A 26537-nucleotide genomic window follows, 5' to 3' on the forward strand; every position below is an offset into this window, starting at 1 on the left:
ACTGTTTTATTTCACCACCTCCATGCATCATAATTTAAAATGTGACTAACAATAACAATAACCACCTCAATCACTAAGGACCTTGTTGTAAAAGGACGGAGGAAACGTGGTGCCAATGAATTTGCTTGGGTAGCCTACATCTTTTCCAGAAACGTATCGCACTTCATCAGCACACACTGTTAAAAATGTGGTGAAACGTTTACATTACAGCAAATATAGACCAAAACAAAGTGGAGATAGGCCTGTGAAATTTGAGCAAACACTTCAGCTGGCCACAATGACTCTAAATCTGGCAAGACATAACACCTCCACCCACCTCAGTCAGTTTTTCAGCAAATATGCTAATAACACTCGATATGAAACACTACCGTTCTCATCAGAAAACTGGATTGAAGGCATAGGGCACTGTGGCGTGATTCAGAAATGCCATGCAACCTGGACAAACGTGCTCATGCAGAAAACACAGCTTAAAAACATTCACCTCATTTAATTTATTTTCTGGCTACCAAAAGAGAATGGTCTTCCTAGCTTTTGCTATGTCACTTTTTTCTTTAGTGAATTCTAATTTACTAAGCAAAAGTGAAAAAAAATTAATGTAGCTATCTGAAAATTAACATATTATACAACTGTGAAACCCCAGACTTTTTAACTTACAAAATAAAAAACATACATTTTCAAATACAGCCACATGTTTTTGTATTTCAATTTCACTATTCCTTACCAGTCTGGCTACTATGGTCATGTGAACTATTGCAGAAGTATCACTCATTAACATATTATCCATTAATAGAATCTGCAAGTTTCCTGGAGCCTGCCAGAGGAAGCCCCAGATAGCTCAGGACCGCGTCTCTCGACTTCAAAAACCTACTTTTCACCGCGCAAGAAACGGCACACAATGACAGGAAGAGTAACACATTACCGGTGGGCAGTTTCGGAAGCCCAGTTACAATATTGCTTCCTCTATATGGCCCAATATTCAACAGAGTAGCAGCCGAGCATCCATAAGAATATGTGGAGCAAAACTCAAAAGGTACTATTGGTGTGGGGTGTCTCCCAGAAGCAAGTAGTAATATCTCTTTTTACTTAGGCCTATTTTTTGATTAATCAATCAAATCATTTTTAAATCAAAGTATCAGATTATTATTTTACATATAAACCTACAAACGTGTAATCTTTTAACCACAGACAGATAAACTCAAACAGTTGAGTGCTTTAGATCCAACTGACCCTTGGCCTACAAATAAGGTGGCTTTCTTCTATTGTTCTCCTTGTGCTACCGTATAATCACAAATTCAAACAGCTGCTCTTCAGTCATTCATTCAAGAAGACCAACAAATCTGTTCTGTAGGTTTTAAATCCATTGTGCAAATTAATTATTCAGATTATAAACAAAGAAGGAGCATATAGGCACTCCATAGAAATCCATTGAGTGGAAGTAAAAAACGTACACACCATGTCTGAACTCAGTCGGCTGGAATCTGTACCCTGTCTAGGCCGAATCAGTGTCAAACAAACCCTGAAAAGAAATCTGTGATTAACAAGTATAGTTTAATTAACAGTATCCTTAAAGCTAAAAACAATGTTTCAAATGAAGGGTGTGAACACTTTCAACTAAGTACACCTTTGTTGTGCATCAAAGGTTAACTAGTAACGTGTAATTAGCAAAACCTGCCCCAAGGATGCTGCAAACGTTTGCCTTTGGCAAGAATCATTAAATCAAACTTGTATGTGGGCTAAAGCAAGTGAAGATAAATTTAAATGCAAGAGTATTTTCTGCTAAGAAAAACAAATTAAATAGAATCTCTTTCTGGAGTAACAGTCTTTTCTGTAAAACTAGTGGATAGTACTTCTCTGACATTCAGAACACTACCACCTAAAAACCCAACTCTACCATCTTCAGATGTTTTTCATACAGCCAAATAGTCTTGAGAAAAATGTGATGCTCATTGTGGGCTCACTTCTAAGATGTCTGAATGGTCCTTAAAATTCCCAAAGCCATAAAGAGCATCCACAGCATCCTACAGGACAATACTTCTCTGTGAGTCACAGCGAAGCAGTGGTGAGGAGGAAACGGTTGTGTGAGGAAGCTCGCATGACTGTTCCAAGATGCCCCCACGTCACCTCAAAAAAAAAAAAAGTGTACTGAGCAACAGCTGGTCAATTACAGATGCATCTACTTCTGCTCTAAAGCTTCAAGAATACTTAAACTGCAGTTACATTAAATATGCAACGAGTGCCAGATAACAGCACTGTGTAATAACTTGAAACTGCAGCATTATTTTAATGTAAGTCTTGATACCAATTTACCATTACGTTTTCTGAAAGTCTACCATATAATTAAGAAAAAAAACATCTGTGCTTCTCTGACAGAACCCCAATTAAAACATGTACAAACAAACACAGATCAACTGTCATGAGACACTTCCATTTAATAGTGTCCGAAAGTAACATTTGTAAGGCAATTCAAATCGATACTGAAAATGACAGAAGTAACGCGAGACTTTCCACAGCCCCGTACTCAACGTTGCAGTATTAATCAGACTGCACTATATTACTTTGTCTTTAACAATGACGCTCTGTGCATGTCAATGCAATTACACAATTATATAATGGAGATACACAACAGGGTCAGAATCCTCCCACCTTGTTCGTGTGAAGAACTTTCAGCCCCTGCAATCACACAAAAGCGTTTTGGCGAGCTCTTCACAAACACTGAAATGATTCCAAACTCACAGCTGAGAAACAGCTTTTCCGCATGGAAGACTACACTATACTATTGTATATTTATATATATTAAAATGTTTACTGTGTCTACAAATTAATGCATCTTTCAGGAAAGCTCTGCTTAACTCACACGTAAATGTAAAGGACAAAGCTTACAGACCAAAACCTACCGCGGTTTATCAAAAACCTCAGATGAAGCAGGTGAGAATTAAGTCTTCAACAAAATAATCCAGTAAACGATCAAATATTGACTGTTATTCAGGCACAATCATCACCCTTGTCCATGTAGTGGAAAAGCTATATCATTATTTAATATCTACATAAAAACAGTACCATCGTATCTCTGATAAATACGTTTTCAGAGGTAGTTTGTCTGCCAATAAGCAGGCCTACATTACGCAAAGTGATGTGAGATCCTCAAAGACAGTTTGTTCAGTCAGTTCACGGGCTGTGCAAGTCTTCTGACTCTGCTATTTTTTTTTTTTTCTCCAACAGCTGTAGAGTTTTTTTTTTTTTTTTTAACAAACTAACAGCTGTATGAGATCCAGGAGTCCCATGTGGAGCATTTGAATGAGTCAGTTGATCTTAATTGTAATGAACCCCCCCTCACGGGAATAGAGTATCACACTGCTGTTTTGCCTGTGGTAAATGTGTCGTTCACTTGCCCCCTATATTCCTGGGGTTTCACCTCCTGCACTAGGGTAATGAGAATGGGAATGTGGTAACATCCCATTTATATCCAATATCTGTAACTCGCAGAAGTCTTGTGAATTGCTCTAAAGCACAATAAAGGAATCATTATTAACACAATTCACTAGATCTTTACCAGAGGTATTATATAGTATATGTGCATTCAGCACATTTGTACCGATTTGTCCCTGTATCCAGAAAGGCCTGCATAGCAATGATTCTTGCATTCTCGCTTACTTCACAAATGTGTATCCAGCCAAGGTTTCACACTTTAATAAGCATTTCACACCAAATAATTATTTTTCTGTCAAAACATTGGATAGCTTCAAAACTTGTAAGACACCATTGCTAGATCACCAAACGAAGTATGATAATTCTGCAGCCAATTAGTAAGAGCAAGGATATAATCAAGAAACACAAAAATCCTTGTCGGTGTCTGTTTTTGCAGAGTAGATGTTTTCTTAGGCCTTCCAGCTTAGCCGAGTGTAAAGCTGGCAAAAAACAACCCATAGGCAAACACAAGAGAACTCAATGAACCTTCTTGCTTTGGACGGTAACAATCAGTGAAACATAATAAACATTACTAAATCATAGCATCAACTGAAAGAAACCGTGGCTAAAATTGAGACTAAACAAGAAAACTCTCCATTTAGTTGAACTCAATGACTTTGGCTTACCAGGTTCAATCTTTGGTAGCCACATTCTGCTGCACAGATTTTTCTTTTTTTTTTTCCTTTTTCTTCTCAGTCTCTCAATACTTTGTCTTTTTGTATCACCATCTCTTTCTGCCCACAGATCCGCCTGTCACTCCACACTGGAGGCATTATGTAAATTTATTCTGAAAACTTCTCCAAGAGACCATTCAATTTAAAAAGACATTCACAAATAAAGGCCACACTCTGCCAGGACTGCTCAAGCAATCAGAAAGGGAAGTCTGTATTTAACAGCACACTATCTTCTACCAGGACTATGCGAGATATTTTGTTTCTAATATGGAGTATTATGTCAATGGTATCATATCCTCTGTAAATCAGCATTGTAACACACACACACACACACATAAATAAACACAATAATACAGTATTGTGTTTACTGACTGGTGATTGTTTTTTAATACATCACCAAGAGAGGATAATTGTGTTGATATTGGGTTTTAAGCTGTCAATCTGAAAAATAGTTCAATATGAGGGTTTTCTGAAAGGTTTGCAAAAATCAACTGTTTAAAGAACAACAAAATCAAAACTGAAAAAAAAAAAAAAATCTTTAACAACCACCAAGCTCTTCAGATGGCTGCTTTTAAATACTATCTGCACACAGAACACACAGAAAAACACAAACTGTGCATGTATTTACTCATATGCACAGTATTAGGAAATGTTTCAGGTTTAACCCAAAGAAAGAAAACACATTTGAGAAGTGGAGGGGGAGAGGAAAATCAGTAAACCTAATTAAACCCTAAAATCAGAATCCCTACCAGTAATTTTCAAAATAATTAATTCCCAAGAACATCACTTTAATGTATTCTGAGAACAAAAAGGCATTTTTTGTGACCTTCAGAGCAAATCATACCGTACCAATTGGCACTGACCTTTCTTCTAGTATTTCCTAAGATTTCCTCTGTTTTGTAAAGTCAATTAGCGATTTTGAATAAAACAAAGATTAGTGTTCATGGCTAATAACCAATAGTCACACCACTCTGCTATTTAGATTTCGTGGTCTTAAATCACATTTAGATAGAAGCAATATTTGATTTTTTTGAACAAGTCAGGGCAATCTCAGTTCCCTGTGCAAAATGCAGGGTCCTACACAAGGAAAGGAAATTGTCCTAACTTGTGGAAATCAAATCTTATCTCAATTTTCTGGCACCTTCTCTTCATATGAAGTAAAGCTTAGTTTGAAGGGTACATTATCATGTTACCACAACACCACCTCCGTTCTACCAACAATTCCATACAATACAAATGTAACTTTCAAACTAATTTGTGTTTGGTTAAATAAACTGTGCTATCCCAATCACTTTCAAGCTCTCCCCCCAGACTCGGTTCACCTCGAATAGCCACTGATGCCATTCTTGGAATACTCCAATAAATCGATGAGTGATCTGCAGCTGATCAAACAGACAGTAGGTCGCAGTAAAGACATACAGCCCCAAAGGGATATCATGACCTTCTTATAGGGTCACTTAACAAGCACACTTCAGTACAGAAAACATTTTTACTATGCTTTCTCCTTGTCAGGGCATTTAAAGTGTCAGTATCATAGCGTATCGTAGCCCAGCTGAAGTATCTTCAACTCCTCAACCTCAGGAGTTGACTGGCGTCACAGAGAAACTGAGCAGAGCTCAATACTAGTAAAGGCAGTCAAATGGAAAAGGAAGTACCCCTTATTTCTGATGCAGTGGTTTTGTACGGCCACCAGCACTACAGAGAGTCAAAAGCTCCAAAGCCGAAACTGTATGCACAATGCATGAGAGAGGACAAACGGAGTGAACCAGAAGACCAAAACAAAATACACACATTTCAAAATGGAAGCTGCTGCGGAATTTATTATTGAAATTTTACTTGCAGGTTTTCCTATTTTCAAACAATGGTCAATTAAACCATTATCTGTCAGAAGTACTTTTCAGGAATTGAGCAGGAACTTGCAAAAATTGCACTGAATGAGACCAAATAACGTCAGAAAAATAAGGTCCGTTTTAACACAGATAGGTTGGAAATGAGTTCTGATATTCATGATGTTATTTGAATTGAATTTAAGATAAATAATTCAAACAAACAAAAAACAAAGTCTCATTCTACAATTTAGTTGATAGTCAGGAAATAATTTTGCATTCTAAGTTAGAAAAGAGCAGCATTTACGTAATATCAATACTGAAAAAGAGAAGTGAGAAAGAAAAATATATAAATTCCCACAAAATCAAATCTAATTTTGATGAATGTCATCATTTCCGACAGTCTCGTGAGAAAGTGTTTCTGGACTATGCCCTCTTGCTAAAGACATTACCTTTGACATGATGAGTCTACTGAACTAATGTGCAGTTTTCTGCATTTCTATATCTACAATGGGATGCAACACAAAGCTTTTTTAATTTGAATGTTCCCAAAGGAAATGGGACAAACCTGCCTTCAATGGTCAGGATTTGGAGGTTATGTGCACGTACATCCACCAGCACAATACTTCACAAAGACACAACGGTGACTCAAGGACAGTTGTGCCGAGAGAGTCATGGCCAGCTCAGAGTCTTGACCTAAATCCGACACAACGCCTTGGGGAGAAACTGGAAAAGTGAACCAGGAGGAGACCACAGAAAGTGACCTATCCTGCGGCCCTGAAAACAGTGTGCGCTGTGGGAGTAATGGCACGATATTCCTTTGGCTCTCTATCAAAAGCATCGCAGCCAGGCCATTGAACACAACCAGCAGCTGGGTTTTCGTCCCTCTACTTTTAGAGCACAGTTGCCACGCTTAAGTAAAACCATATCATTCACACACACAAAACACGTTATAAATGTATAATACAAATATAACACAGCTCAACCACTGTAGTAACCCTTAACCTGCATTGTTAATACTTATTGAAAGCTTGAATAAAATGCCTCACGAAAAAAGAATGTGTACTTTGGGAAAATCTATCATTTTAAGATGGCTACAATTAAGCCAAGAAACTAGTAGACGTGACCTGAATTTCAAGGCTCTTCAAAATTAATTAACCACTTCTGACAGGTACACACTCTGCTGCTGTCCTTCCAGAGAGATGTTGAGCTCCATGATTGTGTGCATATTGTAGTGCGTGGATGAAGTCTAATTTTATAATAAATAGACTATTTGCCGGGGATGCAGATGAGATTGAAAGGATCAGTTCCCATTTCTAAGGCCCTCTGTCAGGGTTGTGTGCCTGGCAGTAAACTATTCAGAACACACTGTTTTATGTACTATTTCTACAGTTTCAAAAATATATAATGAAAACGTTTTCTGGGGGAAATTGTTTATTTTTAGAGACTAACCACATCCCTGTCCATACTTAACCGGATATTTCCAATGTGTGCACAGAGAGAACCCTGAAAATAGCAGAAAAGTGCCAAGCCCACATTGAAATACTTGAAAACTGAGTCTCCTATTAACATCTTAAATATGAATGACTGAGACTATGTTTTTTGTTGCTGTTTTTGCAGCACAGGAAGACAAGAACATTCAGAATGTTTATATTTTTAAAAAGGACATTTGTACTTATAATGTGGTATTAAATGTTAAAATATGTTCATGCTGTTATGAAATCCTCAGAGCAGCCTTGCAGATTCCCAAAGCAGCTGGCTTGTCAAAGACCAGGTGCATGCTGGGACCCATTGTCCACATCACACTGAATGCGAAAGCTACAGCTGTACATGTTCATTGAACACTTTGGTGCTTCCATACAAATAATTCCTGTTGATTACTTAAGATAACACCTTAAAACATTATCAAACTATGTTAATAACTTTACATGCTGAAATAATCAAAAGGGAACCAGGATTGATCCAGCGGAGCAGCGGACGTGTGCACCCTTATTTTAAAGGTCAAATTTTATTGTCATTTTGAAATTTCATAAAGAAACATACACAGAAACATATCTTAATATACTACATATATTTTGTTTATGAGCAGAACAACCCTACATGTCAATTCATGACATGACATCAGTTGTTTTACCCTCAAATACAAAGCAAACTGGATGCTGCTGTGGAAATATCCAAATGTCCAAAGAAAGCGTGAACCGAAAAGTTGGCTGTGGTATGGTTCATACTGTCCGTACAAGAACAGGATTTCCATAATAACCACTACCTTTAAAATCTACCATAAATATTCACAGAGAAAAATGATCAGATATGTGTAGCTCTTATATGAAGGCATGCCATTTAATGACACAGGAAATATTAAGTCATTTTATATTGGTTGTAAACCAACAAAAATAACATACACAAATCATATACATATATAGCTAAGGAACAAATGTCTTTAAATGGCATAAATCCAATTGAAAACTTGTGGCATGACCTAAAGATTGCCATCCATCAACATTCCCCAAAAAACTTGACAGAGCTTGAACTGTTTTGGACACTTATCCAATTATGATATTTCAGTTAGGTATTTTTAATATATCATTTTTTCCTTAATAGTATGGAATATGGTGTGTAGATAAGTGGGGGGGAAAAATCTACATTTAAATGCATGAAACTCTGAGGCACTGACACAGCAAAATGTGGAAAAAGTTCAAGGGATTGTAGACTTTCTATAGGCACTGTATAATCATTTCTACAGAAACCTAGAAGCCATTTTCATAACAGGACAGACACCAACAAACAGACTGATAGCAATACATAGTAAATAGGTATTTTATAGAGCTTTATTGCTCTCGGCAACAGCACAGTATTCTTATGCGCTGCGTTCAAAGTGGTCACTACGGATGACTGAACTCGATTTTATCTAATAATGTGGATCTGTCATTCACACATTTTTTTCCAATGCAACCACTTCATGTGACGGAATTCAAATAAAACTCACTCCCCCTCCCAACCCCTATGGTACCATAGATATCAGTTTCATTTCCCTGTATTTTGGAATAGGAATATTTCTGTTTTGCTGAGGATTTGGCATGCTTTAAGGATGAAAAGGACATGTATGATCAAACATTAGGGGAATAAAATACTTTTATTTCAGGAAAAGCAATAAATTATACCTTTTTTCACAAGCTGCTAGACTCTGTACAACACAAGAATCTCGCAAACACTGTTTCTAAAAGAAGAATAAAGTTATTATTTCTCTGGATGTAAATATGAATTGAAACCTCTTTCGTTTTTTTTGGTATTTAGGGTCTTCAGACCGATCCGCATTAATGTTGGTATAATGTTCAACAGTGATAAGCATGGTATATAAAACCAGGGTGCAATGGAAGTAAAATAACAATACTGCAATAGATACACAGTATGTCGGTGCCAAATACTCATTAATAACTTGTACGGTTTGTTACTTTGTGGAACAAATATGAATTAGTTCGCTTTGTTCTCACACGGTAGAAGTGTAAATGAAAAGTGATGTTTCTAACTTCAAATACTAGCAAACCAGCATGCAGACTAGAAATGATCAAAACAAATACATGTGAAGTCCCATAGTTTGAACGTAAACGTGGATCACAGTTCCTTACAACAAAAGTAAGACATTCATTCATATTGATGTACAAAATGGATTTCATGGATAAAATTATAGAGACTATTGCTGCTACCAGTTGATTTCCCTTTAGATTAAGAAGAAAGGAATAGCTCTGAATGGACAAAAATACAAGCGCTTTTCCTTAGTTACTCCACTGTTGAGCAGTGAGTAAGTTGCTTAAGTCTGAGCCAAGTTGATTAGGGAAGGTAAATCTAAGAACTTATTGTCCTGCCATCGGTAAACATTGATTATGTCGAACTGTGCAATCGAACACCCACACATCCTACAGGTATCGCTTTCCAATCTTACACACTACTGCTTTTGTGGTTTGGCAAAACAGAAATTGGTTTTATGAAAGATTTACATTTTTGGTTAGACAACAGTTTTGACATAGACTTGGAGTGAGTGGGTGTGAGAGCCAAGGAAAAAAAAAAAAAAAAAACCTGTACAGCTTGAAAATTGATCCGTCAGGTACTTTCAGTTCTTCATTAGCAAAATACACCAAAAAAAAAAACATCCTTGATGTAAAAGACACCGTCTGGTGTTTTTTTTTTTTTTTTACCACCTGGTGATTTCCTAATCAAGTGAGCAGGATGAAAACCTGCCACAATCTATTGCATGTAGACACAGTAAAGCAACCTACAAATTGCCTGTAATCTAACCATTGTGATGTCATTCTCGCAGCGATGAGAGTATAGCACTCAACGTCAGCACACTTATCGCTGAAAACACAATAATTCCTGAGGGAGGGGGGATTCCCATGAAACTTAACAGAAGACGTCCACCGAACATACAAGCCGAGTTATTTTTCATCAGTGGAAACTGGTGTGTAAACAAGAATGTTAATGCTACTGTAAAACAGCTCCTCATACATTTAAAGGTATTGCAGGCTTTAAATAACGATGTATTCAACTGTTTAGCAGTTGTGTATTGTGTTGTTAGGGCTGTCATTGAAGCACTGATACATGTTTTGTTCAAAAAGTGTTGTCTGGTGACATTAATGCAGTGTCAGATCTTGTTAACTGAAACTGTTGGACAATGTTTGACTAACGAGAAATTTTGATGAACGTTTGATTTGTAGAATGCTTGTAATTAACAAGGAATAACAGTTCAACAGAGCAAAATCTACAACTAAATCATCCTGAGCCGTGAGAATGGACAGAACTGCAGAGATGGACAACAGTAGGTGGCGGCTAGGCAATGGCAGCACATAGGATTTCAAAGGCAGGATGAACAGTTCGAGAAGGGGACCGAAGGTGGCGAGAGTGGGCAGCTGGGCAAGAGTGAGGCCAGCAGAAGAGGAGTGGGAAGGAAGACAGGGGAGACGCTTCAGGGACAGACGAGAGGCTGGAAGCAGGAGGGGGCACACTGGTGGAGAGAGTAAAGCCAGGACCAGGATGGCAAATTCGAAGTATTAGCTTGATCTGCCAGGAGAGAGAGGCAGTACTTCAGTCCAGACCGAACTAATAGAGGATGAGAAGAACCGGTTTTGAGCAAAGAGCAAACCCTTTGTGTACAAACAGTGCTGTGATAGTTTCCTTTCATCTGAAGAGTTTTTAATACTAATTTAGAATCAATAGATTATACTGCACTCTGAAACAGACTGAAGGGTGACTGATCTTAATTATACAGCGATGATTAATGAACACATAAATTGTCACTGGGCTTTGAAGGTAATGCCATTTACGCAGCATAATCGTTTTAGAGCAATAGTCTTAACCGTAATAACTCTCAACTGCATTTCCTGTCCTTCAGTGCGGGAGAATAATCTCACAATATCTTCTTACAGAACCGTTAATATGATAAGTGAGCGAAGCAGAGACACAAAAACAACAGAATACACAATCTAGAGAAAACAGGTTTAAGAAATGGAAATAATGTACATTGTAAAGGAAAGTTATTAGAACCAGCCTACTGTGAAGCGGTTGCTTTTCACCTCTCTACTATGATCTTATGGTCTATCTTTTAAAATGAGTGAAAGTACTAGTGACCAAAAAGTCTGTTAAATTTAAGCTCCTGCCCAATTGACCTTAGCCCCAAGAGAGGCACACATCAGCAAAGGGAGAAAGGCTCTCGCAGCTCACTGTGAATCTAAATCAAATCTCCTCCCAAGAGCAAAGTATGTGACAGACACTGTTTTCTCCTGCAGGACCCCAGGGCTCCTTGTAGTGTTTTAAGTTTCGGATTCCAAGATGTGTGACTGCTTGACCTTTCAGCTACGGTAACCGGGACTGATATTCCTAGAGAAAGTCTTAGCCACCTGCCAAAGCAAATTAGGAATTCAACAAGCAAGGACATTCATGGCACACCGCTATGTTAATCTAGGCAATTCACCATCCGTCAGGACCACTGGAAGGTATTCATACATTTTAAAAACAAATGATTCAAAATGTCATGTCAGGACCCTCAAACACACCCTCAATACAGAACATAATTTTTACAACATAAAGACATTCAGCGGATAGATAACAGCAACGTTCAGTAAGGAAATCTATGCGTCTTTTGCTCCAAAAACTAAAAATAGTCAGAGCAAACGCGACTCGGTTTCCAAGCCGAGGTAAAAAGGCGTTGCCCGTGTTTCAGCTCAGGTGAGCATGCTCACTCGAGAACTATGTAAACATTCAGTGTAACTAGACTCCAGCAACAGCGCCTTGAATCATCTTGCCATTTTCACAGCCTCCAGCTACATTTAGCAGGAGTGATACAAATACGAAGGCTGTGAAAAACAAGTATTTCAAACCATTTTATTTTAAGGCATCAACAGCAGAGAAGGATCAGGGATTTAACAGCAGGGAAAAAAAGTGTTGAATTGAAGAAGATTCAGAGCATATTGGCTTTGTTTAAACATTTCAGAATTCAAACTGTGCAATTATTGTTTTCTTCCCATTAACCATACTGAGGTATTTAAAAACAAATACACAAACCACATATTTATGAATTACATTTAATTTTTGCAAGAGCCTCTGCACAAGTACATGCATTTCAATTGATTCAATTGCTTTTAATGCCTTATATAGCAAATTATGTTCACTTCATGATTCACCAGACCTTTCAATTCCATGCATAATATAAGAGAACATTTTCTAATTTCATTTTTTATTAAAAAAAATATATTTTGTAAATGTTTAAAACATTGATATATTTAAGGAATCTGGGCATGTGGCCTATAAAGAATAAATGATGGGAATGTATATATTTGCTGAAAAGAAGGAACTGCTGACCAAAAATGTTGCCTCTTGAAAAGAGCTCGCACCTTCTGTAAGATGAGAGGAACAAGTTACAACAAGCACTGGTTGTAAATTTCCTGAAAATCAGTGATAAAGTGACAGGAACAGGCCAAACCAAGGATTTCAAAAACAACAGTTTGGCCTGAAAATGATGAAAAACAAGCTAGGAACTTAGTAGATGCACGTAGTTTATGAGTAAATATATAAATTCATGAACAGTTTAAGGCAATAATCACATTTGATCATTTTTCATTTATTTTGCAGTTTATTTGTACTTTTGAGAAAATAAGTGTCAGAAATAACGATTTACTGTAAAAACCCTTGACAAATACACCCCATTATGTTTAATGTATTATGTAAAGTAGCACTATATTTTTAAAGGTATGGCAGTAGCAGATATCCTAGATGGATATTTAGCGGATGTCACTACTACTACTACTGCACTGTATTTTTTTTTTATATAGGCAAAACAATCACTATTCTGCAGTGATACACTGATTGTAATACTCACAAGTATAGTAGCCTACTGTATTGTATTCAATAACTGCATACAGTGCATTTAAATATTGGATGAGTTCACGATACAGACTTTCTCAAAATGAATGACTTTGCTGGTCAGATCTGCGCAGACTGATGAAATTCTGGATGAATGTGAACGCAACCATATATTATTTGGTTGTATCAGAAGTAGACTGTCAAATGTGTTTGGACTACTGCATGTAGTTACTTAATTACCATCATATATATTTGTCATGGTAGGCATTATGCTGCCATTTCTTATATGCAGTAATCACGTAAAATGTAAATATCCAAAGTTTTATTAACACAAAACGAACTGAGCTCAGTTGATTATTGCAATGTGAACACAAGGGTTCACAACAGGAATAAACTAATTGGGAGGGAGTAAAAGTTTCCAGGTGCAAATCATAGAATGGTTCACACGTACAGATACAAAACTAATATAATATATATATATATTGTAGTGGTACCCGGTGGGGTCTTCTGCTGTTGTAGCCCATCCGCCTCAAGGTTGTACGTGTTGTGGCTTCACAAATGCTTTGCTGCATACCTCGGTTGTAACGAGTGGTTATTTCAGTCAAAGTTGCTCTTCTATCAGCTTGAATCAGTCGGCCCATTCTCCTCTGACCTCTAGCATCAACAAGGCATTTTTGTTGCCCACAGGACTGCCGCATACTGGATGTTTTTCCCTTTTCACACCATTCTTTGTAAACCCTAGAAATGGTTGTGCGTGAAAATCCCAGTAACTGAGCAGATTGTGAAATACTCAGACCGGCCCGTCTGGCACCAACAACCATGCCACGCTCAAAATTGCTTAAATCACCTTTCTTTCCCATTCAGACATTCAGTTTGGAGTTCAGAAGATTGTCTTGACCAGGACCACACCCCTAAATGCATTGAAGCAACTGCCATGTGATTGGTTGATTAGATAATTGCATTAAAGAGAAATTGAACAGGTGTTCCTAATAATCCTTTAGGTGAGTGTATATATATACATATATATATATATACACACACACACACACACACATACATACACACACACACACACACACACACACACTAAAAAGGAAAAATTCAGCAGCTTCTGCCTCTCCAATTATCCCAGGCATGGAACTCCTCTCGCAATGGAAGGCCTAGCAGTTTAAGCAAAACCTGAAGTGTAACCCAGATCGCAACCCTTGGGGATCTCTGGGCAAAAGCTCCAAGACAGGGGGCAAAGCTGTGCATTTTGAGAAAGAGTGACTCATTAGTCGACATCAGCTCCGGGCTCAAGAGCAGATTGTCGAAAATCAATACTGAACATTCGGCTAAGGGAAACGTTTTATTTATGTAGGTTATGTATTTTAGAATCACCAACTCCAATCGCGTGATATTTCTTACCCCTCTGGCAGCTGTATTCCTCCACCTGCCCTTCGTGAACCCAGGGCACCCCCCAACTCGTGTCCTCGAAGACCCATGCTTGCCTAGGCTGATCGCATTGCAGACTGCCTGGGATGAGATTGAATGTTCACCCTCACTCCACTCCCAAATCTTCATCCAAGGGTGAGAATTGTATATATACGAGATACAAACATATCATGAAAGCTCATTTTAAGTAGGGGGGGGTCTATTAGATTATCACGATGGAGAGAACGTAGAGTTCAAGAACAGAATCTCCACCCTCTCTGATGCCTCTCTGGGGCGAAAATATGATCCGACACTGGAACTGAAAAACAATGGCGCTTTAGTGCCAGCCCCAGGACAGACACAGAACCTAATGAATATTGCACAGTCCTGCAGGCAATCGATAGGCCTCAGGAGTAGCTGTTGTGTAAAGAAATGGGAATTCCCTAACCGGCCGTTTCCCCAGCCCGTGCCAGTTGAGGTCAACCAGCTTAGCCCCGCCACTGTATTCCCTTAGCCACAGTCGCCAGCAGCTGAGCCAAGGCTGCCGCTCTGTTCAAGGTTTTAGGGTTCATCCTCCTTCTGAGCATTAAGGAGAGGTATCACAAGAAGCCCAGCATTAATTATTCAAGTTTGCCCTTCAGCAAAACAGGGAAATGTGCATTTGATCAAATCTTAGTCACTCTGTTGAAGAGTTTATGATATTTTCTGCACATAGCAGAAATAATTTGGAAACTAAATATGAACTTCACAGTGTTAGTGCAAACGGTTTTCTTTACTCCTCATTGCAGCTCATGCAAAAGGATATCCTCGGGTCTGTCTTAAATCCACAAACAAAATCCTGTCTTCTCCTACATTCTTCAGAAAGTAAACCTTCAAAACATGGGGCTGGCAAATTCTTTACAATACTACACACTCAAGATGTAAGATTTGATTTAAATGTCATAAATCATTAAAAAGGATCTGACCATGCTCCATTCGTGCTTTTCAATATTTTTGTAAAATGTAATTTCTGGCTAACACAGACTTTTTTTGAGTTCATTATATGTGCTCGAATATCTGTAACAGATTTCAACAATGAGCCATACAAATTGCAAGACTACTTACTCATAGAAGAAAAAATAACTCAAACAATACAATTAAAGCTCTGTTCCTTGGTATAAGTTCGGTCTCTCAACCTTTGAGTATATTTCTTGAACATAAAATACTATCTTATAGGAGCGCAACATAAGTGTGTTCAAAACTATGATGTAAACTTTTGTTGATAATTAGTGAACAAATATTTCCCAGAAGTTAATATTAAGGCTCAAGATAATTTACCAGATTCGAATGTGTACATACAAATACTACAGATAATGACAGACATAAGGCCACTTCTGAATGCTATTGATCTCTTTAACTTAAGGGTCATTATTCACTTTCTAAAATCTTCAATAGATTAAAGAAAAATAAGTGACAACGTTAAAAACGACATTTCAGGTCTGGGTTCTCATTAGATGAGCAGACATTAAGAAAGCACTTTTAAACATGAATCACCTGAAATCATTAACAGGTATTTTAACACCCTTCAGCATCTAATGGATGACAAAAACACCATTTGACACATTTACCACAGTACTGCTGTTTTGATCGTTTATTATATATTGTATGCTATGGTTCCAGATAAGATCTTTCACTGATTCATGTCACAATGGGGGGACTTTCTGGCGACTGACTTTTTCCACTGAAATACTTTCACAAACAAATTCACCTAGTCTATGTTCCATTGCACTCTGCGAATCTAATGTGTCCTAATTAACTGCTGTGTATAATTAGGCAGCAGTGTCCCTCTGTCACCCCTGATCTCCAAAACAGCAAATGTATTTCTCTAACCATACACAGCAACTATGTATGTATTTTTCCCTTGCAGCAGTCAATACTGTTCCTAAGCCAACTGTTGTAATGGCTCTATTTTCAACAGCAATGTAACCCACAGGGCCTGCATCTAGCAGCAAAAGAGCATTTTAAGAGAGGCTAGATTAATGATTCAGTAGCCTAGCTATTAAATCGGCGTGTTTGTTTTATGTACCACAAAAAATAAAAATAAAACGTTACCAGTAACAGAATTGCCGTCTGCCATTCTCATTCTTCAGGCAGCCCATGTTCCTTTCATTCTTAAAGCTCCAGAACAATCAGTGCTTACTTCATTCATATTTCCAACACTGCACACCCCCAAAGCTAACGGTGGATACACTAAGCCCAGCTATTCATTTTATTTCTGCTTGCACATATATAACATTCACAGCTTTCCCCTCTGCACCAATGCAATGGTTTCATCTGATCCGGCTTGTTCGCTATCTCATGCACTGCAGAAAAGGAATGCAACACAATACATTCTGCAGTTTCCAGTAAACCTGGGTCTATTTTCCACAGATTTTTACTTACAATGCATGTGAATAGCTTGCTTCACATCCGTGGGTATTCTTTTAATTATTTATCCATTTATATTTATATTAGTATTATTAATTATGCAGCTACCAAGCTAGAGTAAATCTGATTATGGTAGGCCATCCCAGTACATTTGTGAGAAGTCAGGGAATTGCATGACATCAAAAAGCAGATGTGTTTTTGAAAGCCCCCGTGGGATTAAATACTTTGCTTTTCGGCACAAAATTAAAACACCGGTTTCAATTTGAATATCATTCTACTAGACAGAATTAATTTGAAGACATGTACGAGGAACAGGCAAACAGTCAAAGATCTCATGTGTCTGTATAATTGGAATGTCTTATTTCTTATGCATGTACATAGCATTTAGCAAAATAAATAAATAAAAAGCAGTGAGAGAAAATGGTAATGTTGCATTGAAATAATAAATGGTAGACCTTTAAGCAGGCACTAAGCTGGGTTTAGTGTCAGACAAAACATGTTTAAAAAATAATGATGCCAGTCCGCCCTTTAATAAAAATATAAACGGAAGTCTAAACCTAGTGTGGCTACACTGATAACAGCATTGCATGCATGTCGTTGCAGTGTCATGCTTCTCTGGGTTTCTACATCATTACAAATAAAAAGTTTAGATTTCCTTTTTGATGGACTGACAAATATATCACTGAATCAGGAATAAAGACACCACCACATCACTGCATTAAAGGTTGTACCCTATATTGTATTCAACTCTCCCATGGCGTTAACATTTTTGGAAGTTTGGCTACATTTTTTCAACAAAAACTTCTCAACAGATGATCTTAACACATTATTCTACGTAACTGTAAGAGAATGTGAAACTGTTACATTAGTTAAAATTAAGCTGTGTTCTTTAAACCTCTACTGCTAATGAAAAGAAAAACTGCCAAGGGAACAGGGCTGCCAATTGTGAAAGCAAGTTACTTTTACTAGGAAGCAATAAAACTAGTTGAAATTGCAACTAAGAATAGTTACAACTCTGAACCTATAAAATCGGTAACACACAGTGAAGGAGTGAAAGCGTCAGCAATGTTTAAATGCCAGCTGTTAAAACTGGGCAATTTCTGTCCCTCGGTGTCAGCACTGCAGGGAAGCTGGGCCTAGACATTGTAATGTACATTTCAAGACTTACATTTTTCAATTTAGACATTAATTATGAAAACATCTGCATGATAAAGTCATTAACATTATCAACACACTACTGCTTAATTAATCAGATGTCTATTTTCAACCAGGCAGCACTAAGTTATTTTGTTTAAACACATGATTAGAGATTTATTTTTTGTTTACTTTCTTTTTTAAATCAATCATTACATCTTCCATACGAGTTCAGCCATAGACCTTGTTAAAGTTCACTAAAATTAGATTGCTGGACTTCCAGACAGCTAATGACTTTACCTTGGCAGTGATAATTAGTCCACTCCTTCCCTGCTATTTGTAAATAAGCAATTAATTAAACTTGTGTTTATGGGCTTAACCACAGAATACTGTGATTCAGAATGGACTTTCTGGCAGTCTCCACCAGAAACTTATATTGTATTATCCTTAGTCTCAATTACTTTACATTTTCTCTCATCATTTTGTTTCCCGATAGCCTTAAGGGAATGACTATACACAATAGGATGACACTGGATAACATAAGCTGAGATTCTTTTCTTCTATTAAAAACTTGACTTGAATATATCCACTGGCTGTAGAAGATGACATCACGGTAAAACGGTGATACTGTTTACATTTGGAGTGGGAAATGTTTCGAATGCGTGACAGATTTGTATAAAAAAAGAAGAAACAACATTCCTTTTCCAGTGCCTTTAATCATTAATCACAATTTACAAGAATACTGACAAGGTCGGGGGGGGGGGGGGGGGGGTTGGGAAATCTGCTGCATCCTCTTCAGACTGAGAGCACCTACCAGCATGGCTCCATCTTGAACAAACAATAGGCCTGTATCAGAGACGTACAGAGGAATGGGGGATGGCAAGTCCTTAAATTGACTAATCTCCACGTATAATCCATATTACTGTATTATATAATCGTATTCGGAATATGTTGGTTTGTATTTTTAATAGATGTTCGTTTGACTGCAATACAGATTCCCAATACATATTCCTAATTCCAAATAATGGATTATTACCCTGTAGAGAGGGACACTGATGATGAGAAAAGTGCTCCTAACACATTCAAACAGTTTTTTCTCACTGCTCCCAAAAGCCACAATAAGTAGTGTGAGTGACGAATTGAACAGAAGTTTTCAATCTATGATTTGCAGTTTCAAAATAAATACTGGACTGCACTCTCTGTGTTACTAAGTATTTCTAACAGTTTGGCTAGAACAATGCGATGTTACAAGCCTAGACTTCCTATAAGTGTCACAATTGTAAAATTTGATTAAAAGAGGCTTGTATTGTGCTGCCATGGTTTTGCCTGGTAGAGAATAATGTGACTTATTTGCCTTATATGTACATCAGGTGTTCAGTTAATCAATAGCCTCCGAGTGATTGGCACAAACTGTTAATTGGAAACAGAGGATGGTTCTCTATGGTTTGATCTCAGTAGAAATCCTCTGTTCCCTGAATGAGGAAATTGGCACTTAAACTTCGTCTGAAATGAGAGCAAGCTTCAATAGTTTTGTGGGGTTTTTCTTCTGCAGAATCCCGAATTGTTATTCAAGGGGACTGCTCACCGTTCTTCCCACAATGCCCAAGGAAATCAGGAGAGACGATTATGAAGCTGGGAGGACTGCCTGGCCAACAGGTAAAGCTCTCTCTCCTACGTGCACCTGGTCACAGCGAGATGTCACAGAGAAACCCATTGGAAATGAGAGGATTCACATGACTCGTGGTTTCTGTGCGTCTCAAACCTCAAAGGCCTATTTTAACCAGCACAAACAAATACACTGTACTCTTACACACACATCCTGGCAATTGGAAATGCACAAAGACTGCTATAGCGGTCCCAGTGTGACCACTGTGCGTTCGGATTTAGCAACTTCTTTTTGCCAATATGGACTCCTCATGCCCACGGTTTTGCACTCGAATTCCCCATCAACAACATTGAGAAGCATCTCTGCCAAGATCTGGTTTCAGAGATTGGTGTTCACCAGGCAACAGGTCTCTCCCAGTTATCCACACACCTGCTTCTGTACGAATCCCTTATTGCATCAGGCCAGGCTCAGGTGTTTGCCCAGCACTGCCTGTCACAATGGAGGTCATGCTTCCCCCCGAGACCGGGCTGATTCACAGCCTTGGCACGTTTGAATTGTTGAACAAATCTTCCAGATAAAAAAACGAACCAACTAAAAATGGTATCCTTACACATTTGGCACACAAATCTTTCAAAATTGCCTATTTGAATTCCCTGGTTCTCCAGCTGGTTGCTATGAAGCACAGCATGGTATCTATGCTCAGAGGCATGTCCACATGCATGCGCAGTAAACAAGTTGTGGATTACAACACCCTTGAGGAATTGGGGGCTATAAGGGTCCTCTGCCTAATAAACATGGGCCAATGTCTTGAAAAACAAAGGAAATCGTATTATCATCAATCAGTCATTTCATTAATTTGTCAGGAAACATTGTAGCTAAACACTTAATGAATTCAAACATGCAGAACAGATACATGACAAGAATGAACTAAATGGGAATGTTTTATGTCAAGACCTTCAGTTCATAAGTAATCCTGTATCCTCCAGCAGACCTGGAGATATTGCCAGCACTATTGTTGAAAAGTTAATATAAAACTGATATAAATGGACATAATCGGTATGTTCAGATGTGAAGACAATAGTTCACGTTTGCAGAACTTCAGAAATTGAAATTATAGAGCATAATAAAGACACTAGAGAATGTCATGCCTAAACCAAGCACAGTTGAGCATCTAGAACAGTACATGTAGTTTAGCCTTGACGTCACAAAGACTAGAGGTTTTACTTTTTCCTTTGATAATATAACCCCATTCAACAGCTGCTGGTGCCACTGATATGCTGCAATTCTCCTTTGCATAGGATTAAGAAACGGGGGGAAAATGACACTGCTGTCACTATACTGAGCAACTAGTTACAGATTCTGCAAGCTTTATTTTTTCCTTCAAGCCAAATGAAACCCGTCTACTCAGACACAAACCTTGCAAATACTGGAGTAAACTGTCATTTGCCCGTTTCTGCAATGTATTATTTTGGGGGTAATTAGAGGCATTATTGAAACAGAGTCGTATACTTTATAGATTAAGAATGCAACGTTTTGTATAGCTGTACAATGCATTTTGGTTACGAAATAGATCCTGCCTATTGAAGCCAGCTACCAAAACGTATAATCACTTTCCACGCTTATGTGGCGAATATGGGCAGCTACAAAAAAATGTACAAAAACAGACTGAGAGCTGACAAACTGACAAAAACCCACAAGAAGCACAATCGCCCTGCAGCAGCCCGCTGTGGATACATGCATGTAGCCGTGCTAGCTTTCCAAATGCACATTTATATGCATATAATAGATGTATGGGGGGGTGTTTGCGTTGCAAATAGCAGCAGTAGTTCTGTCTCCAGCCTTAGATGCATTGCAATTCCCCCGTGGAAGCAAAATGCAGCACAAATGTGACATTAAAAAAAAGGATCAGCTGGCTTACCTTCATAAACAGCTCCAGGAGGGTCCAGTTTTTTTATGGAAGGAATTTAAAAAACAAAAAAAGGGGGGGGGGGGGAGCAAAGGAGAACGGGAAAAAAGGAGAAAGACAAGGAAAAAAAAAATTCCCAGTTCAATTCACCCGCTGCAGCCCCACAGCAGCAACATCATCCTGATCTGCCCGAGCGTCCACACTCACTGCGGGGCCTCCGGACTCGCACCTCCGCACGGCCAACGATAATCCACTCCGGGGGGAGCAAACACCAGGAGACGCCGGAGCCTTTCAGCTGATTATACACCTTTATTCGGATCAACGGCTGTGAACGCCACAAAGTGCCGATGAGAAGCCGAGGTGAAGCCGCTGCGCGTCGGTGTCCAGCCACGCTCCTCTCGCTCAGCTGCGCCGTGCACTCCGCCGCTGCGGCAGCAAAGCGACGGCGGGGCGACGTACCGTGACGCAACCGCGCAGCGTCGCCAACGCAGGGGCGGGGCCTGTGTAGGGGGTGGAGCCTATGTGTGAGTGGGCGTGGCGTATAGCTTAACATCATTAAAAAAAAATATATATATATCTGCTTATTTATAAAATGGTTGTCACTTATTGTATCAGTTTAAACGCACCCTGATTCTGTTTTTATTATTTGGAGAACATTCACTTACTGATGAGAGTTTGAATGAATATGAATAACAATATTTCTTATATTCATCCTTGTCATAACCTGAGACTAAGGCCACTACTGCACTTCCACTATTAGTGCACCAATGGCGCTGTTTCCAGTGCATGACTGTGAGCCTAGTATCAGTTTGATTGAGGTTAATGACATGATTGTCATTCATGTATCTGAGAGGGTTACAATCATGTGGTGGCAGGTCATTTTATATGTGTGTCACTTAAATGTCAATACATTTTCTTGTTTGTAGGTTTATACATTCCTATCAGAGGCATATGAAAAGCCTATCACTTTTAGATTGTGTAAGTTAAATATGCAGAATACAATTCCATGAGAAGAAATTACAGTAGTAAATCATTGTAAAGTTGCAGCTACATAAAATGTTTCACAGTGAATAATGTTTTATTCCATCCCACACTATAATTTTCTGTTCTCTGTCATGGCTAGCTGAGTGTAAATTAAGCTCTGCAAACACTTTCTCATGGTTTTCTGTTCTATTTTTTTTTTCTTTCTAGTAGTGAAAAAAAAATCACTACAAGTTTGCATCAGTTCAATCAAAACATTCATGGCATCAGGTTTTGTAAATGTATTGGCAATCCTAGAGGTACTAACCAGACCAGTTTCCACTTCTGAGAACAGAGTACAGTATTTATTGAAACTGGCAGGAGCATAGGTGTCGGATGACAAAGACAGAAACGAAGTGATATGCTCATATGATTGCAGATTTTATCTTGCTTCGGTTCACTTTGAATCTGTGAGATTGGCTTGTAAAGGAAAGGGCACTATTTTCCACTTGCATTTAGAAAACAAACAGATTTATTTAACCCTTTCTGAGAAGCACATTTGTAGGTATCAATTGGGGGAACACATCCACAGACTAACACTGTTTACATTGATACAATTAGGGAACAAATTTAGTTCCATTCGTTTTTTTATGGCATCATCTCAAAGAGAGTGACAGCGACACCAAGTGGCCAGATGTGACTGATATTCACCAAATCATGCTAAATAAAGATATGTTAAATCTAAGATGAATTTCCACTACAGACTGCCTATGGGGATTACTTTTGTAATGTTAACATTCTGTTGGGAGGACATTTTTTTACTATAAAATGATTCTTTAATATCAGCTATATATTGAACACTGATCCAGCCCAGTGAGTAGAAATACTGGTTCCAGGGGATTGAACCAAGTTAAGACAGGGTGCAGTATAATGCATGAGTTTTATAGTGTATTGCTTGCTCCAGCTGGCATATTATTATGAAATTATAAGATACCTGCAGTAAAATCAGGACAAATCTGGGGAAAAGAGGTCAGGTAGCAGCGCACCAGGAGTCCTGACTGAAATGCACTTATCTGTGTTCACTCTGGCATGTAGGTCTGAGCAGTGAGGGTGTGTGCGTGATAAACCACATCTACCAGGGAAGCCATTCTACCAAGTCTGTTTCTGAAAGACAGTGGTAGATGTGAATCTTTAATTTGCACTTAGCCTTTAATCATTTATTTATACATTCCTATATAAATATAAATAATTAAATGGAGAGCCTTCTTGTATATATAGTGTCGTGTACAAACACACACTCCTATAGACCAGATGGAGTTGAAAGGATTCAGCCCCTTCATCTGTAACAATGTTAATTGGTGATGCATTTATAAATATTGTTTACGTAACCCTGTCTTAACTCAGTTCAAAGTAGGACTTGCACAGTCAACTTCCTTCATTTCCTTTATGGATTTCTCCAGAGTGACGGTGAAATGTATATAAAATGTATACATGTCTTAAACTGTAGGATCTTCAGTTTTCTCTAAGGTGAACCAATGTTCAATAATCTGTGAAAAGATATTGAGAAGTAAGTAAGTATAGTTTAACAACATTAAGTAAACAACTCACTGAATATTATTGACTTAAACAAAGGGTGTGACTACTTTAAACTACAACTGTATTTAATTAAGTAGACTATTCTGTGTTCCAATGAAATCTAGATAATTGTGTGCAAAGCCATTTTAATCTGATATGAAGAAATGCTAAATTTACTTATTGTGAAGTCTGTGGTCTGTGAGATTTTAGATCACGTAAAAGAATGACTAAAGCTCTTTACAGAATTCACACAAAACCACAAAACTTGTTTCACTTCAGAGAAAACCACCACCAGTTCATAAAAGTCATTCTGAGAAGTCCACTCCTGAGACGTACAATGAGCAAAAATGAAAAGAAAGAAATCTACAGAAACGGTACCCACAGAAACATGCTAAACAGATTATATAAATGATACGTTACAGGCCAGTTTATATTTGTAAATTTGAAACACCCTTCCCATCTCCGCCCTGTGTGTGGCTGGGCACTGCCCTTCGAGCTCCTGTTAGCCTTGCATTTTGTGGCTTAATAAGTCAGACTGATTTAGACTTTCCTGCTTTCTCATCCTTCTTGTCTGCACAGTGGTTTGGTTGTGTTATTGTTCTTTAATCACGACAACAACAACAACACAATTACATCTATTTAACTTTTCCTTTACAGCATGACTATTAAAAATGAAGCTGTTACTAACATAAATAGTTAACTAGAGTGAATTTAGATTAGGCATTGATTAATTAAAGCCCAAAAAAATATTCCATGTCTTTTTCTTTTCTTTACAAAGCAGAAGTGAAAAAAACTGTTGGAGAATAAGTCATTTACTCCACCAGGGGTCAGAGTGTGACAGTTTGAGCTCAGAGCTCCTCCTCAGAGGGGTTTCCTGCAGACAATGAGCCACTGATCCTGCAGAAATACCCAGTTGCATTGTAATTCCAGCTGTTATGCACATATGTATCCTTAATGTGTTCTAGCTAAATGCAGGATGCAGTGCCAATGGTTTTCAATACCCAAAGACTCAGAGTTTGTGCATAATTTAATTTACTTAAAATATGTATACTCTAATCCTGCTTTGATCAAAGCTGCTTTTATCTATTTTTTAGTCTAGTTCTTGAATGAAGCTGAATTCAGCATGAAACCTGCACCAGACTTCCCCGCATTCACATTGGAGAAATGCAATAAAAATAATACATTTACTTTAATGTTTTCTGTAAATGCGCCGTTAAAAGGGTCTGCGGGCATCAAAAGATGTCATACACACACTGTCCACTCCTATTAATTAATGTGGACTACAGTATATAAGCCACCATAATAAATGTAGAGAACAACTTAAAATCTTCCCTTTTGGAAAAGAAAAACCCTTAGAAATAAAACTTGGGAATTCTGCCCAAAGTGCTCTATTAAGATGGATTTCATTGAGCGTATTTTACTGTCACTGCGTCTAATCTAGCTTGAGGGAGCGCTCTGTCCTGCAACGATATCGCAGAGCTGCAGAGAGAGAATTAACGAGATAAGCACAGCACTGTGACACAGCTACTAGTCCCTGTGTGCAAACTAAGTTGGATTTCTGCCATTGCTAATTACTGGGTTATTATTTCCGAGCTGCCTCAAGTGCTGAAGGCTCAAATGTGATTAGCCCTAAATATAAACTTTTATACTTAACATTCTAGTATCTGTAAAATACAAGAAGAAAAAAAAAGCTACAAATATCATTTGCTTCCCATTGGAAAACAACATTCCTTATCAATTACCTTTCAACACCAGTTTGCATATTGCAAGTCTAGCTGTGAGTTAAGACAGGGGTGTGTAAGCACGTCAAAACAAATCACCAAATAATATTGTTTGTTTGAATATTTTCAACTACAACTGTCTGAATGAGTGTGAGTGTGTGTGTTTGGACATGACACCCTATATATAAGGCCTTCCTTTTAATTATTAATATAAGAATGTATATAAATAAGTGATTGGAGGATAAGTGCAAATTAATGATTTATATTGTCTAACTTATATGAAGAGCGAAGACTTTCGTTCGGACATTTACCTCTTTTACTGTACTTATATCTGAGGGATACCTTGACTGACTGTGAACAGCTATACTGCAAAAATAAAACAATACAAAATCTTTGTAATAAATTAGAGAAACAGAAATGGAAACAGAGCACAGTTATGTTTGATCAAGTAGCATTCTGTTGACTACCATTTAAAACTAAATAACCCGGACATCCAGG

The 26537-nt window shown here is 38.0% G+C and overlaps 1 protein-coding gene across 2 annotated transcripts in view; it reads right to left on the reverse strand.

Moving 5' to 3' along the window:
• Positions 1 to 22218, reverse strand: part of LOC136711236 (tyrosine-protein phosphatase non-receptor type 4) — a 60001-nt gene extending 37783 nt beyond the window's left edge. For both annotated transcript variants that reach the window (XM_066687340.1, XM_066687339.1), the window contains exon 1: positions 21796 to 22218. The gene's annotated coding sequence lies outside the window, so the exon portion shown is untranslated. The remainder of the gene's footprint in view (positions 1 to 21795) is intronic.
• Between the last annotated feature and the right edge of the window lie 4319 nt (positions 22219 to 26537).

The sequence above is a fragment of the Amia ocellicauda genome, chromosome 16 (genome assembly GCF_036373705.1).
Source record: "Amia ocellicauda isolate fAmiCal2 chromosome 16, fAmiCal2.hap1, whole genome shotgun sequence".
NCBI classification, from domain to species: Eukaryota; Metazoa; Chordata; class Actinopteri; order Amiiformes; family Amiidae; genus Amia; species Amia ocellicauda.